Genomic DNA, 16,676 nt, shown 5'->3' with positions numbered 1-16,676 from the left:
AAAAAAAAAAAAAAAAAAAAAAAAGTGACAAACAGCAGTACCTCCCTCATCAGGTTACTACGGGATTAAGTGAGAATATATATATATATATATGTTGGACTCCAAACAGCCTGATATATAGCAAGCATTCAGTGAATCTTTCTTTTTCTTTTTTTCTTTTTTTTTCTCTGTCGCCCAGGCTGGAGTGCAGTGGCGCGATCTCAGCTCACTGCAAGCTCCGCCTCCCGGGTTCAAACAATTCTCCTGCCTCAGCCTCCCGAGTAGCTGGGACTACAGGCACCAGCCACCACGCCCGGCTAATTTTTTGTAGTTTTAGTAGAGATGGGGTTTCGCCATGTTAGCCAGGATGGTCTCGATCTCCTGACCTTGTGATTCGCCCTCCTCGGCCTCCCAAAATGCTGAGATTACAGGCATGAGCCACTGCACCCGGCCGCATTCAGTGAATCTTAACTAGAGTCATTGTGATTCCACATAGCCATCTGCTTGAGGAATTTGGCTGTAAAAATAAAAGATAAAAGTCTGAACACTACTGGATGGGATGGTCTAGAACAGGGTGTCCAATCTTTTGGCTTCCCTGCGGCCCATTGGGAAAAGAATTGTCTTGGGTCACACGTAAAGTACACTAACACTAACCACAGCTGATGAGCTAAAACACACACACACACACACACACACACACACACACAAAATTTCATAATGGGGCCAGGTGCAGTGGCTCACACCTGTAATCCCAGCACTTTGGGAGGCCAAGGTGAGTGGATCATGAGGTCAGGAGTTCGAGACCAGCCTTGCCAACATGGTGAAACCCCTTCTCTACTTAGAGATACAAAAAACTTAGCCAGGTATGGTGGTGAGCACCTGTAATCCCAGCTACTTGGGAGGCTGAGGCGGGAGAATTGCTTGAACCCGGGAGGTGGAGGTTGCAGTGAGCTGAGATCACGCCAGTGCACTCCAGCCTGGGTAACAGAGCAAGACTCCATCTTGTGGGGGGGAAAAAGAGGCCAAGGTGGGAGGATCACTTGAGCCCAGGAGTTCGATACCAGCCTGGGCAACATAGCAGGACCCCATCTTTACACAAAATAAAAAAAATAAAATAGCTGGGTGTGGTGGTGCATACCTGTAGTCCCAGCTACTCCAGAGGCTGAGGTGGGAGGACCACTTGAGCCTGGGGAGGTCGAGGCTGTAGTGAGCTGTGAGCACACTACTGCACTCCAGCCTGGGTGACAGATCGAGACCCTGTATCAGAAAGAAAGACTTAAAAGAAGAAAGAAAGAGTTGGGTGCATGTAAGAAACCATCTTATATGCCCCTCTGCCTTGCAAAAACAAAAAAAAAAACTCATAATATTTTAAGAAAGTTTACAAATTTGTGTTGGGCCACATTCAAAGCCATCCTGAGCCACATGTGGCCTGCAGGCTACGGGCTGGACAAGCTTGATCTGGAAGGTTTCTTCCCGTTCTTACTTCAGAGCCACACCATGTTCCCTGACCATCCCCTGAGACACCTTGTATCAGTCAGGGTTCTCTGCAGAAACAGAACCAACAGGATATGTGTAGAAAAAAAGATATTTATTTAAGGAATTGTCTCACATGATTGTGGAGCTGTGGCAGGTTCAAAATCTGCAGGGTAGGTTGGCAGGCGGGGTACCCCTGCCTGTTGTAGTTCGAGTCCAGAGCCGTGTGCTGGCAGAATTCCTTCTTGCTTGAGGAGGTCAGTTTTCTTTATTAAGGCCTTCAACTGACCGGATGAGGCTCACCCAAATTATGGAGGGTCATGTGCTTTATTGAAAGTTTGCTGATTTAAATGTGAATCTCATCTAAAAAATAAAAACCAACCAACTTTCTCAGAAACATCCAGAACAATGTTTCGCCAAATATCTAAGTACCACGGCCTATATAAGTTGACTCAGTAAATTAGCTACCGCACACCTCCAGCCCAGGCCCTGGAAATGAAACAGCAGGGCAGGCTGAGTGACCGGTGAGCAGGCAGGTGGCCAGGCCTGTGGCTCTGGGCCGGCCAGGGAAGGAGCTGAAGGTGGACCAGGCATGCGAGTGGTTATCGCCGGGGTCAGGTGCACACTGAGGCTATGTGCTCATTTTCCGACCCAAGTCCAGGAGGAAAAGGCCATTTAGATCCCAACAATGTTGGCTTCCTGTGTTCCCGAGAGGCAGGAAGCAACCCCAGGACAGAGTACCGGCAGCCCAGCTGGGGCGGGAGCTGGGGCCAAGGGCTGGGGGTGCAGCTCTTCACCCCAGCAGAGTAATCTAAGGGTCCCTTTCCACTAAGGGGCTTTCTGCTCCCTCTCAGGCCACCACTGGGCCCTGCTGTGCAGGGGCAGTGCTGACATTGTGGCAGAGAGGGGCTCCTGGGGCTCCATGGAGCTCTGGTTGGACAGGGTCACTGGTTCAGGAGGGTGCATGGGTGAGTTTGTAATTTTGGGGCCTTCTGAAGGAGCTGGGAGGTCATGATCTGCTCAGGTGGGGCCCATCCTGACATGTGTATCTGTGGAAGATTCAGGAGAGGAGAAGGCTGGGGTTTTCCTGCTCTTGTTCCTCCCTGTGTGTCCCCATCCTTCTGATGAGAAGTGGTACCTGTGGAGTGAGCATCCCTGTCACTCACAGACTGGTCCCTGTCACTCATAGACTGGCTGTCTCCCCAGCAGTATCTGATGTTCCCAGGGTTGGAACCTGGGTTTTTCCCCTTTCTCTGTTGAAGGGAGGAAGAGGTGGGTGGCAATGGTGGTGGGGGGTGTCTTAGTTGGGCTGTTACAGAATACCTTAGCCTCTTAAGAGTTACTTTCTGGAACACAATGACTAATTACTTGGTAGAGTAAGGGAAGTGAGGAAGGAGTTAAAGCGAGGGTTTGTAGGCACCAAGGGGCAAGGTACGACCCAGAAGATGGCCTCTGGCCTTGGTTCCCAGCATCCGCTACCTTTGGCTCTTGCATTCTGATGGGTCTTGTGTTCTGATATCAGTGATCTAGTACTGCATAAAAAATTACCCATGAACTTAGTGGTTTAAAATAAATATAGGCTGGGTACCATAGTTAACTCCTGTAATCCTAGCACTTTTGGAAGCCTAGGCAGAAGGATTGCTCGAGCTCAGGAGTTCGAGACCAGCCTGGACAAATGGCAAAAACCCCTCTCTATAAAAAAATGCAAGAATTAGCAGGGCATGGTGGCACATGCCTGTAGTCCTAGCTGCTTAGGAGGCTGAAGTGGGAGGATCGCTTGAGTCTGGTAGATGGAGCTTGCAGTGAACTGAGATTGTGCCACTGCACTGTAGCCTGGGTGACAGAGCAGTGCAAGACCATGTCTAAAAAAAAAACAAAAAAAAAAAAAGAAAAAAGAAAAAATCAAAATTATTATTCCACATGGTTTCCACGGCTCAGGAATTCATGAGTGACTTGGTTGGATGGGTGGTTCTGGCTCGGAGTGTCTTATAAAAGGTGCAGTCAAGATGTCACTGGGGCCGTATTCATCTGAAGGCCTGACTGGGGCCTTATGTTACCACATGGCTCACTTAATGTTGTCAAGCTGGGGCTGGCTATTGGCAGGAGGCCTCAGCCCCTCACCACATGGCCCTCTCCATAGGGCTGCTTGAGTGTTCTCATGACATGGTCACTGGCCCAGAGCAAATGATCCAACAGACCAAGGCTGAAGTCAAAGTGTCTTTTATGGTTTAGCCTCAGAAGTCACACACTGTCATTTCTATAATATCTGACTGATTATATAAATCAGCCCTATTTAGTGTGGAGGGGACTACAGAAGGGTATGAGTAGCAGAGGCAAGAAATATTGGCAGCTACCTGCAAGGCTGGTTGCCACAGTTTCCCTTTCTGCAACCCATCTGAATATTTCATCGATCTGAAAGTGAGAGACCAGCAGACTGGCAGGCCTAAACTTGAGATTACAGCAAGAGGGATACAAGTTAGAGAGAAGGACATACTGTCCGTTGGGAAGAGATGTGAGACAGGTGAACAGGCATGCATAGGGGGCTTCCCTGGAAGAAACTCAGCAAGCGGGCCTCCTTGGGGTTGGAGGCGGATGCTTCTGCAGGTGTCAATATTCATTCATGGGGGCTTGGCCAAGCCTGCCCTGCTTGGCATCTGCCACTTGCTTTCAGTTTGCTAAGCTTTTGTCTTCTGGGCTGGGAGCTGGAGTGGGGGTGGTCTTCCCTCGTTCTCCTCTGTAGAGCTGCCAAGGACAACCTTTCTGCATTCCAGTGTGCAGGAAGCACTCAGCATAGCGTATTGCAATTACCTGATGATTTCTCCATTTGCCTCCTCACTTGAGGGCATTTGCTGAGTGTGTGCCCACTGTGTGACAGGCAGGGCTGCCCTGTACAGTCATGCAGGCCATGTGCTGCCAAGGGTGCCTACCCGAGACAGCACAGGAGTCAGCCCACCCTTTGCCTACCAAGCCATGCATCTTGGCACAGGGCCGATCTGCCTGGAGAAAGGGCACCTTCTTACCATCTCCACAAAGACACTGTGCATGAACCCAGCTGTGTGTGCCCGGGGCTGCTCTGCCCAGAGGGTGGGCCTCCTTCTAGTTTGAACAAAGATGTTGTATGGTCTCGTGGGCCTGAAGCAGACATTGTTCTAGCTGCTGGGGCTACGGTACGAAGGAGAAAGGCATGCTCCCTGCCCTCCCGAGTGTAGTGTGGGGAGATAGACTAGAGAGAAGTTACCCAGGGCAACTTGAGAAAATAACCAGGGTGCTGAAAAAGAATAATTGGAAAGCTGCTCTAATTTGAGTGGTCAGGGGAGGCCTCTTTGAGGAGATGACTTTGGGTGGATTCCCGAAGGATAAGAGGGATTCGGTCCAGGGAACGATGGGGTGCTGGGGTGAGGGGGAGTGTTCCAAGCAGCTGACACAGCAAGTGCCAAGGCCCTGAGGCACTCTGGGAACTGTCAGAGTGTGGAGCATGCTGGAGGGAGGTGAAGTCCAGCCCCTATTGTGTCCCTCATGTCTAGACTGGGTGGATACTTAGAGACTCCTTTTTGGTTGGACATGAGACATTGAGGTGGCGGTCTACAGCTCAGGAACGATCTGAGAGTGGGGGGACATGACTAAATGGGGGTGCGTGTAAACCTCAGGGGAGACCTTCAGACAGGTCCAACTCAGCAAACATTTATTAAGCCTCGCCTGTGTACCAGGCTCCTCCTTCCTTCCCTCCCTCCCTCCCTCCCTCCTTCTCTCTCTCTCTCTCTCTCCCCCCCGCCCCCGTGTGTGTGTAGGAGAGAGAGAGAGGCAGGTCCCCCAGAAAGGAGCATACATTGTCAGACCCACAAAGGGGAAGTTTCCCCTATTTGGATGGGGTGGAGAAGGAGAGGCTGCTGGTGTCCAAAAGGGAACACCTTTGCAAAGGAAGGGAGTTGCTACCCGGGCTGGTGGGGGTGCTGAGGGAGAGGGAGAAGCAGAAAGGTCAGAGGGACGGTAACGCTTGTGTGGCTGACGGGGGAGGGGGAGTATGTCCTGCTATGGCCAGGGTGGAGATGTCCCTGAGCTGGGTTGGGTGGCTGGTGGGGTCAGGAAAGCTTTGCTCAGCACCGGTGAGTCACAGGCCTGGGCTGGGCCAGGACTAGGTTCTGAGAGAAGATCCCATGTTAGGGTCAGTGGCCAAGGTCCCTTTCCAGGCACCACCCAGTGTGCCTCCCAGCTTCTCCCTCTTCCCCATTCCCAGCCCCTTTTGCCTCAGACAAATCAGAAGAAGCCTTAGTGTGGGGAACCCCGGAGCCTCTTTGGGCTGCTCCTGGTCCTCGTCTGTGCCTCAACCTCCCTTTCTGCCCTCTGCTGAGAATTAGGCTGGTTCAAAGCTGGAAGGGGGTGGGGTACAGTAGATCTAGGAGAAGGAGGTGGAAGGCTGTGGTCCTGGGCTGTGGCTGTTCAGGATTTGGAGTCAGGGTACTCCCCTACCTCCCCCTCCCCATTTCTCTAACCAGAGTTCCTAACCCCCCAGCCTTAGCAGGTCCTGGGCAGCCAACAAGACCCAAAGCAGTGCAGAACCCAGAAGACCCCTCACCCACCCATGAGATCTGCAGGGAGGTCATCAAATCCCTTGGTGGAGTCCCAGAGCCCTGGTGGTGGGGCAGCAGGGCTGGGGACATTCCAGGCCTTGGGAACCTTATAGGAAATTTGATTCCAGCTTCTGGTAATGGGAAGAAGAGCAAGTCCTGTATGTGTGTGTGTGTGTGTATGTGTGTGTGTGTTTCAAGTCATGCACATGAAGTTTATGTGAGCATCTGTTCACATGTCTGTGTCCACAAATCTGTGTCAGGCTGCATCTAAGGGTGTCCCACAAAATTGTGTGTGTTGGTGCCCTGGGTCAGGGGTCTTCTTGGATGAATCTGTGTGTGAGGCTGTGTGTGTGTGCACGGATGGCTGTGTGGATGGGTGGGAGTGGTTCTGGGTGAGTGTGTGTGTGTGGGTGTAATGTGTATATGCCTGGACCCTCCCCTGGATTCTGAATTGGGTCTGTGTGTCTGCCTCTGGGGCAGAGTAAGTGTGATTGTGGTTTGTGATGTCGTCTGCCTGCCTGGTGTGTGTGTAAGGCGAGAAGGCCCCCCTTATTCCTTGGTGGGGCTGGCGTGGGGCCCGGGTCCCGGCTACCTCTGCCCCTGGCAGGGGTCCAGTGGGGGACCCCCCCTTGCTCCCCCCACCTTCCCGCACTCGGAGAGGCTCTGGCGCTAGGAGCCCCCTGCCTCCCCGGCCGCGGGTCCGCAGTCCCGGGCGCTCCCGCCCCGCAGGCCCGGCAGCCGCTCCCCTCCGTCCCCTCCCTCTCTCCCTCTCTCCTTCCCTCCGTCCCTCCTTCCCTCCTTCCCTCCTTCCCTCCCGAGCGCGGATTGCGGGCTGGGGTGGGAGGAGATTTCGCGGAGTTTCCATTTCATACCTCGCGGCTAAAACTTTCTTTCTGTGTCTCGCCCTCTTGCAGTCTGCAGCTTCTCCTGTCATCGGAAATGCCAGGCCAAGGTAAGAGGCCGCGGGCTGGCGGGCCCGGGAGGACTTGGGACAGGCCTGACTCGGGGTCCCAGACTGCAGCGGGGGCGCCTGAGGGGCGGGGGCGGTGCCCGGGGCGTCACTCCTCCTCTCTTTGTTTATGCAAAGCGCCTGGGCCTGGCAGCGGGCGCAGGTCAAGGTGAAGGCGAAGGCCCGGGGGCGGCGGCAGGGGCAGGCTGGGGAGTCGGGGGATCTGGGTTGGGGGCGCGGCGCGCAATCTGGGCGGTTACTGGGGGTGTCTGGTGGGGACCGAGCTCCGAGGGAGCGGCCTTTCAAGGTGTTTCTGCTGGTTCTCAAGGGGGAGAGGGGAAGGGGGAGGGGATCCATTTCAGTTACCCCGGGCCGCGCAAAGCCCCAGTTGGCCCAATTTGGCCAAACTAGAAAACCTCAGTGTCCACAGGCACAGGACCCCGAGGGCAGGAGAAGCGGGTGGGTGGCCTAAGTGGAGAATGAGGTCGGGGGTCAGGATTGGCTGGTCTGGAACCCCCTGAGAGACTGTCCCTTCCTCTTTATTGGCCAGGTCTCCTTTTGGTCCTCAGTTTCCCCATGAATATTTCCTGGCTGGTCTTGGTGAGAGAGGGAAACTGAGGCAAGAGGACTGGAGGAATTGCTGGGCCCTGGTTGGTCAGGCTGGCTCAGCCCCTGATGTATCCACTGAGGTTTGGACCCAGGAGTCATATATCAGCTTCTTGGAATAACAGGGGGTGGGGGATCCGCACCAAGATGGATTATGAGTTTGGGAAGGAAATGGTTCTGTCCAATGGGCTCAGCTCTGTCGGGGGGTGGAAACGGCATTCCTTGCCTTTCGCTTGCAGCAAATGTCTGCACCTTCTCCCATCGTTGCTTGTAACCCTCCTTGCCCTTTCACTCCCTGCGTTTGCTCTTCATATTTGATCTTTCAAGGAATTCAGGGAGTAGGAGAAGATGCTTCCAAAAGGAGCATTCATTGAGCAGTTGGGGACCTGTATCTGGTGCATTTCATGCTTAGCTTCTTATTAGCTGGGTGGCCTTGGGCAAGTTATGTACCTCTGTGAGCCTCTGTTTCATCCTCAAGGAAATGGGAATAAGAAGCCTACCTCATAAAGTTGTTACGAGAATTCAATGAGATAATGTATGTGAAGTGCCCAGCCCGGTGCCTGGCATAGGGTGGGTGCTCAAAAATGTCGTGACTGATGCTCAGCTACTAGGAACTTGGAGGGACAAGTGTTACCTTGGGGAAGGGGTGCTAATGGATCAAGCAGGTCTGGGAGGAATCTTCCTCCAAAGAAACTTTACTTAAGCCAAGCACACACCTTGCTGGAGGGCGTCTCCATCTGTAGACTCCAGCTGGGAATGCTCCCCTTGCAGAGGTGCAGAGGGCCTGGCTTGCAGCAGGTACCTCCATGCAGTGAGTTTTCTGCCCCTTCCCTTGTCTTCTGCTTTCCTGCAGCCTCCCTCAGCCTGTTCTCCCCTGGATGGAGAGTACGTTTCTGCTTCTCCTTCCACCTCCCTCCTTGTTCTGTTTATCCAGAGCAGAGTTTTTTTGCCTTAAACACCAGAACTTTCCAGTTTTCTTGCTCCTCCCCAGTCTACCCCTTCTTACTGCCCTTCCTGCAACCTTTTCTCTTAATAGCAATGAACGTTTGTACAGTGCTTTGGATCTTAGACAGCATTTCACACGCATTATCAGACTTTGTTCTTTTAATTCCTTTAGAGCATAAAACATTAGCCAAAAGATCCTGTTATTTTACAGATGAGGAAACTGAGACGCCCCAGGTTGAGTGACATCCCCAAGGTGTCCCAGTGTAATTCTTCACCTGCTCTCTGTCCCTGGGCCTTTGTGCTTCCTTCTCCTCATCCCTCACTGCCTACTGGCATGCATTTCTCCATCCTTGCCTGCCACTCCTCCTTTTTCTTTCCATCTCTTGACAGCAGCAGGATACATTTAGGGAGGATAAGGGGATAAACTTACGGGCAGTGAAGGATCTGATTATGGAAGATGGGTGGCCCAGAGAGGCCCAGAAAGATGTGACAGATGGCCCCTTGTCATGCAGTAGCCTTGTGCATGGGAGCAGGCAAATACCAAAGATGACTTTTTGGGGGCATAGCCTACTTCAGGAGTCTCACGTGTGCTAAGGGCTCAGAATGCACCAGGCTGCAGCAGTCCTGCTCTGCCCTGCTCAAGGAGGCCACCTAAGTGGAGGAGAGGGTATACTGGCAAGGCAGTAACTGGAGAGACAGATGGGCTTTGTATAGGAGTTTCCTCTATAGGGAATGGGACCCACTGATGGTGAGCGCTCCACCCAGCTGGTGGGTCTCTCCCTGAAACCACAGCTCTTACTGCTGCCCTGCCTTTTTCTCCTGCTGGGAAGGGCAGCGGGAGCCACAGAGCCACAGCAGAGCTCTATACTATGGATTTTATAGCCTTGTCAACTTGGAGGTCATCTTGTCCATCCCCTGCTTCCAGGCAGGATGCATTAATGAATGTCTAGTAATCTCCTTCCATGAGCCAAATGCTGTTCCAAGTGAACAGATAGAGAAAGTCTTGGCCCTCATGGGTCTTGCAATAGGGGAGACAGGCACTAAATAGGCAAGCAAGTTTTGAAGTGAATGAGCTGGAGCAACGGGTTAGAGAAGAATTCTGCTAATGTAGCCCAGGAAGACTCCTTGGAGGAAGAGATGTGTGAGGTGGGACCCAGATGATGATGTAGGGGAGGAGAAAGAGCAGGTGCAAAGGCCCTGAGGTGAGAGGAGCTTGTTACACTTGAAAGAGGGCTGGAGAGTAGTGAGTGCTGGGGAGTTTGGGCCTGAGGGACACGATTGGATTTCCACTCTGAGAAGGCCACTCTGGCCTTGAGCAGGCACCAGGATGGGAGTAGGGACATGGGCCAAGAGGCCACTGGTGTTGCCTACTCGAGAGAGCCTGGTGGCTTAGTCCATGGTGCTCGCCAGAAAGGCAGTGAGGAGGGGCTGGGTCTGGGATGCCTTCTGAGGGAGAGCTGGAGCCTCACTGAGCCATTGGATGTTGGGCGTGAGAGTGGGAGTGGGCTTAAAGATGACTCCCAGGTTTTGGCCTGGGAAACTGGGTGCACATGGTTTCACTTACTGAGATAGATGAGGTGTGTGAGAAATTTCTAGGAAAGACGGCTCCAGGGTTTCAGCTTTGCTTGGTCTCCTTTCACAGTACCACCATGCACTTGGGGTTTCTTGCTGATGTTGGTCCTTCCCTATTCAGGCTGCTCTAGCCACTCCTCCGGTAAGTGGCTGCTTCCTAATGCCTTCACACACCACCCTCAGACTGTTCCTGCAGCACGAAGCGATGGTTCTGGCAGGGGCTGTGTTATGTATACGGAGTGATATAGTGTAATAAATGGCCCCCAGATTTAGTAGCTTAAAATAGCATCAAACACTTATTATCTCATAATAATAAATGTTTTGGGGGGTCAGGATGTTGGGAGTGGCTTAGCTGACTGGTTCTGACTAGGGGTCTCTCATGGGGTTGCAGTTGAGATGTTGGCTGGGGCTACAGTCTTCTCAAGGCCTGACGGGCTGAAGGATCATTTTCTAAGGTGGTTCTGTCATGTGGCTATCAAGTTGGGATTGGCTGTTGCCAGGTAGCCTCAGTTGCTTGCCACACGAACCTCTCCATAGGGCTGCTTGAGTGTCCTTACAACATGGTGGCTGGTTTCCCAAGAGTGAATGAATGATTCAAGAGAGAGCAAGGCAGAACCCACATTGTCTTTTATACACTATCCTTGGAAGACACACTGTTATTTCTGCAATATCCTGTTGGTTACATAGGTCAGCCTTATTCAGTGTGGAAAGAATCTACATAAGGGCTTGAATACCATGAGGCAAGAATCAGTGGGGGCCATCTTGGAGGGTGACACTACAGATGCCCAGAGACACGGCAATGCAGACCTGGCAGCTAGGAGGCCATGGGAGTGTTGGGAAGGGCAGGGTACAGGAATCAGACCTACTTGGGTTTGAACTCTACCCCTGCTGCCTTCCAGATATGTGAGCTGGGTTGCAGAGGATTAAATGCACATTGGCATATAGTAGGCACCTTTCTCCTTTCTTGGAACAATAGTCAAAACCTGGAAAGAATCGCAGATATTCTGTGCCCAGCTCTCTGCCACTTGGACGTGCTTGAGAGAAAATGCTCCTGCTGGTAGAGGTAGAGCCTCAGTACCGGCTCACAGTCAGTGTTATCTATGTGTTGATTGCCCATCGGAAGGCTGAAAGCTAGGTTCCACCCCAGCTTCCTGAATAGTACCTAGTCCATAGTAGGAGTGCCAATAAAAGGATAGAAGGATGGAATAAAGGAATTTTGAGAAACAAGTCTTTCCTTTCTGGGGAGAGGCCGAGGGGATGGAGGAAAGCAGGAGAGAAGTAGCAGCAAAATCACTTTAAATACCCCTCCTAAAAGCCTTCCTACCTCCCGACACAGAGGGTGCTCCAAATAATAATTCTAATCATATTCTTTTTTCTAATTGGGGTATAATTCACACTCAATTATACAAAACTCAAATGTACATTCTGAGAGATTTGTACATACGTGAGAACCAGATCATGATCTAGAACATTCCCAGCACCCAAAAAGCAACCCTTATGTTCCTTCAAGTCAATATGCCCCAAAGGTAATTGCTATCTTTACCTGTATCATCAGAGATCAGTTTTGCTTGTTCTTGAATGTTCATTGAAATGGAATCACACAGTATGTTTGCTTTTGTGTCTGGCGTATTTCGCTCAGCATTATGTCTGGGAGGCTCATCGTGTTCTTGCGGGTTGCAGGAGCTCATTCTTTTTAATTGCTATGTTGTATTCCATTATGTGAAGAAACCACAATGTATTTATCCATTCCACTGTTGATTACCATTTGGGTTCTTTCCAGTTTGGGACTGTTAGGAGCAGACCTGCTATGAACTCTTAGTCACCTCTGTCTACACAGAACTTTGTAATCTACAACATGTTTCCCTCGTCTTTGCAGTTCTGTGAGGTGGGCAGGGCTCACGGTGGCCCCATTGTACAGATCCGACATCCAGGCCCCATGATGGTGGCCAGCTTGGCTAATGGCACCTTGGCATAGGGGCTTTGGATGTGATTCTGGTCTGCTCGGGGTTAAATGGGCAGGGAGCAGGTGAGGAGAGAGAACAAGAGTGAAAGCATCAGACACTGGAGAGAGGGGCCTGGGTCAGAGCCAGGAATCTTACTGTAGTTCATGGAAACCCCATTCTCCAGCCCTCCCACTACATCTCCTGAAGGAAGTGAGTTCCCAGTCTCCCTTAGTTCCCACCGTTACACCTCGTTGGGATCCTTATCTGTCCCCAGTTGTTTCTCTCCTGTTGAGGATTTAAAATGAATGGCCCAGGACTTGTCTTCTAATTTTTTTTTTTTTCCAGAGACTGGATCTCACTCTGTTGCCCAGGGCAGAGTGCAGTGGTGTGGTCACGATTCACTGCAGCCTCGATTTCATGGGCTCAAGCCATCCTCAGTCCTCCCAGCTCAGACTCCCAAGTCTGAGCTGGGACTGCAAAGTGTGCCACCATACCTGGCAAATTTTTTTTTTTTTTTTTTTACTTTTTGTAGAAATGGGGCTCACCATGTTGCTCAGGCTGGTCTTGAACTCCTGGGCTCAAGTGATCTGGCTGCCTTGGCCTCCCAAAGTGCTGAGATTACAGGCATGAGCCACCACACCCTGCCTACCTTCCACTTTTATGTTAGCACATGTGCTGTATGTATTAGCAGCTTTTCTTCCATTTCTCTTTTTTCTTCTGTCCCCTGCTGTATGACTCCATAACTTACAAATAAGTTTTATTTATATGTTTATTATTTTAAGTAGACTTTTAATTTTAGAATAGTCTTAGGTTTACAGAAAAGTTGCAAAGGATAGTACAGAAAGTTCCTGGGTGGCAAACACCCAGTTTCCCCTAGCCCCTGGATACATTTTGAAAAATGCTTTCCTCCCTGCTGATCTTCACTCCTTGTTTTGAAATAGCAGTTTCAGTTGACAACAGCAGCGTCTTCCAGCCAAATACTCTTTGTCCACTGCAGGTCAAGACAAGAGTTCAGTGAAAAGACCAGGCAGCTGCTGGGCAGGCAGATGGCCCAGGCCTCAGCCTCTTGGGCGGCTCTTTCTTACCCACTGGCTTCCTTCCTTAGCTCTGTTACCTCTTTCCAGGCCCTGTAACTTTCCTGTCCCAAGTACCAACTGAGGCGGAGGGAGGAGGCTGCAGCAACAACTTGGTCTCCTCCCCTGTACCAAAAAAGCTTAAATCTCATCCTTTAAGCTTGAAAGGAAAGGAAATCCCATAATTAACCCCCACCTTTCAGTCTCATTGCGCATTACCTTTCCTGCTAGTCTTGTAAACACACCTGCAGCCTTCTTTTACAGTTAGGCTGGAGGCTTGTATTCTCCTCTACCATAAATACCTGGGTGGGAGGAGGTTCATGGCCCCAGGACCCATCGATGGCTCTGAGCTTAGTGGAGTGTTTAAGCTCTTTGACTTTGGAGACAGGCTCAAGTTTAAATCCCAGCTGCATCAATAACTAGCTGTGTGATCTTGGGCAAGTTATTGAACCTCTCTGGGCCCCAGCTTCCTCATCTGTAACATGGTGATTCCAGTAGTACTTATCTTGCAGAGCTCTTGTGAGTGCTGGGAATGGTAACCCTACTAAAATACTAAGCTCAAAACTCACTTGTTAAAAAGTTGCTAACATGTGTTTATTATTTTGTATTCTTCTGGCCTTCTACCTCCTGTAAGGTGGAGAGAATCTGAGAGATCAACAAAGTTTTCTGCGGGCAGTGGTGTGAAGACTAGATAGACATTGCTTTTGTTTTTCCTTCTTTTCTCTCTCTCCATTATCAAGGAAGAGTGAGGAAATTCTATAGGCAAATATAGTATATCTTTTGCTTGTTCTCCTGCCGTATGGCCCCTGAGATCTCTAGCAGTGGTTTGAAGTCTTGTCTGCACAGTAGAATCACTTGGGTGCTTTAAGAAAACCAATGTCTGTATTCTACTCCCTGGAGATTCTGATTTAATTAGTTTTGGCTATGACCTGACCTGGGCATTGGGATTTTTAAAAGTGGTAACCAGTGGTGGGAATGTAAAATGGTACAACCACTTTAGAAACAGTTTGTCCATTTCTTATAAAATTCAACATACACTTGCTGTGTGACCCAGAAATTCCACTCCAAGATATTTATATGAGAGAAGTAAACACATGTCTGTAAAAAGACTTGTTCACAAATACTCATAGCAGCTTTATTTCCAATAGCCCCTAACTGGAACGAACCTTAATATTCAATGACAGGTGAATGGATAAAGAAATTGTGATGTCATAGTACAGTGGGATACTACACTGCAATAGAAAGGAATGATCTATGCGCAACGGTGTGGATGAACCTCTAAAACATCGTGCTGAAAGAAGCCAGACACAAAAGGGGCACATACTGGGTGATTTCCTTTTAATGCATTTTGGAAAAGACAAATCGCTAGTGATAGAGCAGATTAGTAGTTCCCTGGAGTTGGGAGTGGTGGGGGGATTGGCTGCAAAGGTGTGTGAAATAACTTCCTTGGGGGATGGAAATGTTCTCTATCTTGATTGTGGTAATTATGTGTGCACCTGTCAAAACCCGTTGAACTCTATTCCTAAAAGGGATGCATTTTATTGTATGTAAATTATATCATAATAAAGTTTATTTTAATAACATCTCCCATGTGCACTTCCTTTGCAGTCACATTTGAGAACCATTGGTCTATGGCTTCTGGAGATCAAGCTCTGTCTTTGTCTTCTTGGCCAGCGCTAGCCCAATACCATGTATTTAATAGTGCTTCCTGGGTTTGAGGGCTTTCTTTCCTGTTTTTTTTTTTTTTTTTTTTTTAAACAACTTTATTGAGGTATAACTAATTCACATACCATACAATACACGCATCTAAAGTATACAATTCAATGATTTTTTTTATATCATCGCAGAGTTGTGTGACCATCACCGCAGTCAATTTTAGAAGATTTTCAGCAGCTCGGAAAGAAACCCTGTACCCTTTAGCTTGAACCCCTAATCTCTCTATCTCTCCCCCACCCCACCCCAACAATCAGTAGCCACTAATCTTTCTGTCTCTATATATTTGCTGATTCTGATGATTTCATAGCTGTGGACTTCAGGACTGGCTTTTCTTTGCATAATATTTTCAAGGTATGTCTGTGCTGTAGCTCCCTTTTTATGGTTGAGTAATATTCCATTGTATGAGTGTATCCCATTTTGTTTTTCCATTCATCATTTAGTGGACATTTGGGTTGTTTCATTTTTTGGTTATTATGACTAATATTGCCATAAGGATTCATGTACAAGTTTTTGTGTGGACATCTCTTTTCATTTCTCTTGGGTGTGTGTAGTTGGGAGTGGAATTGTAGAGTCATAGGGTAACTCTATGTTTAATGTTTTGAGGTGCTGCTCAGCTGTTTTGCACAATAGCTTATACTGGTTTTCTAGGGCTTTCCTAAAAAAGTATCACAAACTAGGTGACTTAAAACAACAGAAATGTATTGTCTCACAGTTCTGGAGGCTGGAAGTCAAAAATCAAGGTGTTGGCAGGGCTGTGCTCCCTCTGAAACCTGCAGGGGCCCTTCCTTGCCTCTTCCCAGCTTCTGGAGGTCTCCAGCGATCTTTGGTGTTCCTTGGCTTGTAGATGCATCACCCATCCTCTGTCTTCACATGGTGGCCTCTCTGTATCCTCACATCATCTTCCCTCTGTGTCTGTGTGTCTCTATGTCCAAATTTTTTTTTATCAGGAACTGTCATAGTTGGTTAAGGCCCATCCTCATGACCCCATTTTAGACCTTGATTACATCTGTAAAGACCCTACTTCCAAAAAGGTGCTGGGGGTTAGGACTTCAGCACATCTTTTGTGAGGGACATAATTCAACCCATAACATAGCTGTGCCATTTTACATTCTTGCCAGCAATATGTGAAGGTTCCAATTTTTCCACATCCTTGTCAACACTTGTTATTATCTGACTTTTTGATTGTAGCCATTCTAGTGGATATCAAGTGGTATCTCATCGTGGTTTTGATTTGATTTCCCTGACGACTAATGATGTTGAGTGTCTTTTCATGTGTTTATTATTTGTGTATCTTTTTTGGAGAAGTGTTTATTGACATTCTTTGTTCATTTAAAAAATTGGGTTATTTGTCTTTTATTATTGAGTTGTAAAAGTTCTTTATATGTTCAGGATACAAATTCCTTATCAAATATATGATCTGAATTTTTTTTCCATTCTCTGGTTGTCTTAAAAGCCAGTTTTGAATTTAGATGAAGTCTATTTTATTTTTTCTTTAGTGGCTTATGCTTTTGCTTTCGTATCTAAGAATTTATTGCCAAATCCAAGGTCACAAAGATTTACCCCTGTTTTCTTCTAAGAGTTTACAGTTGGCTCTTACATTTAGGTCTTTTATCCATTTTGAGTCAATTTTTATATATGGTGTGAAGTAAGGTAAATGCTGTTTTGCATGTGATTATCCATTTGTTCCAGCAGTATTTGGTGAAAAGATCATTCTTTCCCCACTGAATGATCTTGGCATCATTTGTATTAAGTTTCAAAACTGGGAAGTGTGAATTCTCTGACTTTATTCTTTTTCAAGGTTGTCTTGGCTATTCCATGTCCCTTAAATAAATTTTAGGATCAGCCTGTCAAT

General features: G+C 48.8%; 1 protein-coding gene and 1 long non-coding RNA gene across 3 annotated transcripts in view; one reads left to right on the top strand and one right to left on the bottom strand.

The window, feature by feature from the left end:
• LOC108541854 (uncharacterized) overlaps positions 1 to 6,985 on the bottom strand; it is a 20,102-nt gene extending 13,117 nt beyond the window's left edge. For both annotated transcript variants that reach the window (XR_001889084.1, XR_001889085.1), the window contains exons 1-2: positions 6,893 to 6,985; positions 1,589 to 1,815 (exon numbers count right to left, since the gene is read on the bottom strand). This is a non-coding gene — a long non-coding RNA (uncharacterized LOC108541854). The remainder of the gene's footprint in view (positions 1 to 1,588; positions 1,816 to 6,892) is intronic.
• Positions 6,935 to 16,676, top strand: part of TNS1 (tensin 1) — a 181,236-nt gene continuing 171,494 nt past the window's right edge. Inside the window, 1 exon segment of the mRNA XM_017891571.1 lies at positions 6,935 to 6,972. The gene's annotated coding sequence lies outside the window, so the exon portion shown is untranslated.

This window comes from Rhinopithecus bieti, unplaced genomic scaffold (assembly GCF_001698545.2).
Source record: "Rhinopithecus bieti isolate Rb0 unplaced genomic scaffold, ASM169854v2 scaffold_21117, whole genome shotgun sequence".
NCBI lineage: Eukaryota > Metazoa > Chordata > Mammalia > Primates > Cercopithecidae > Rhinopithecus > Rhinopithecus bieti.
The sequence above is the reverse complement of the archived record's forward strand: the minus strand, read 5'-3'. Positions and strand labels throughout refer to the sequence as shown.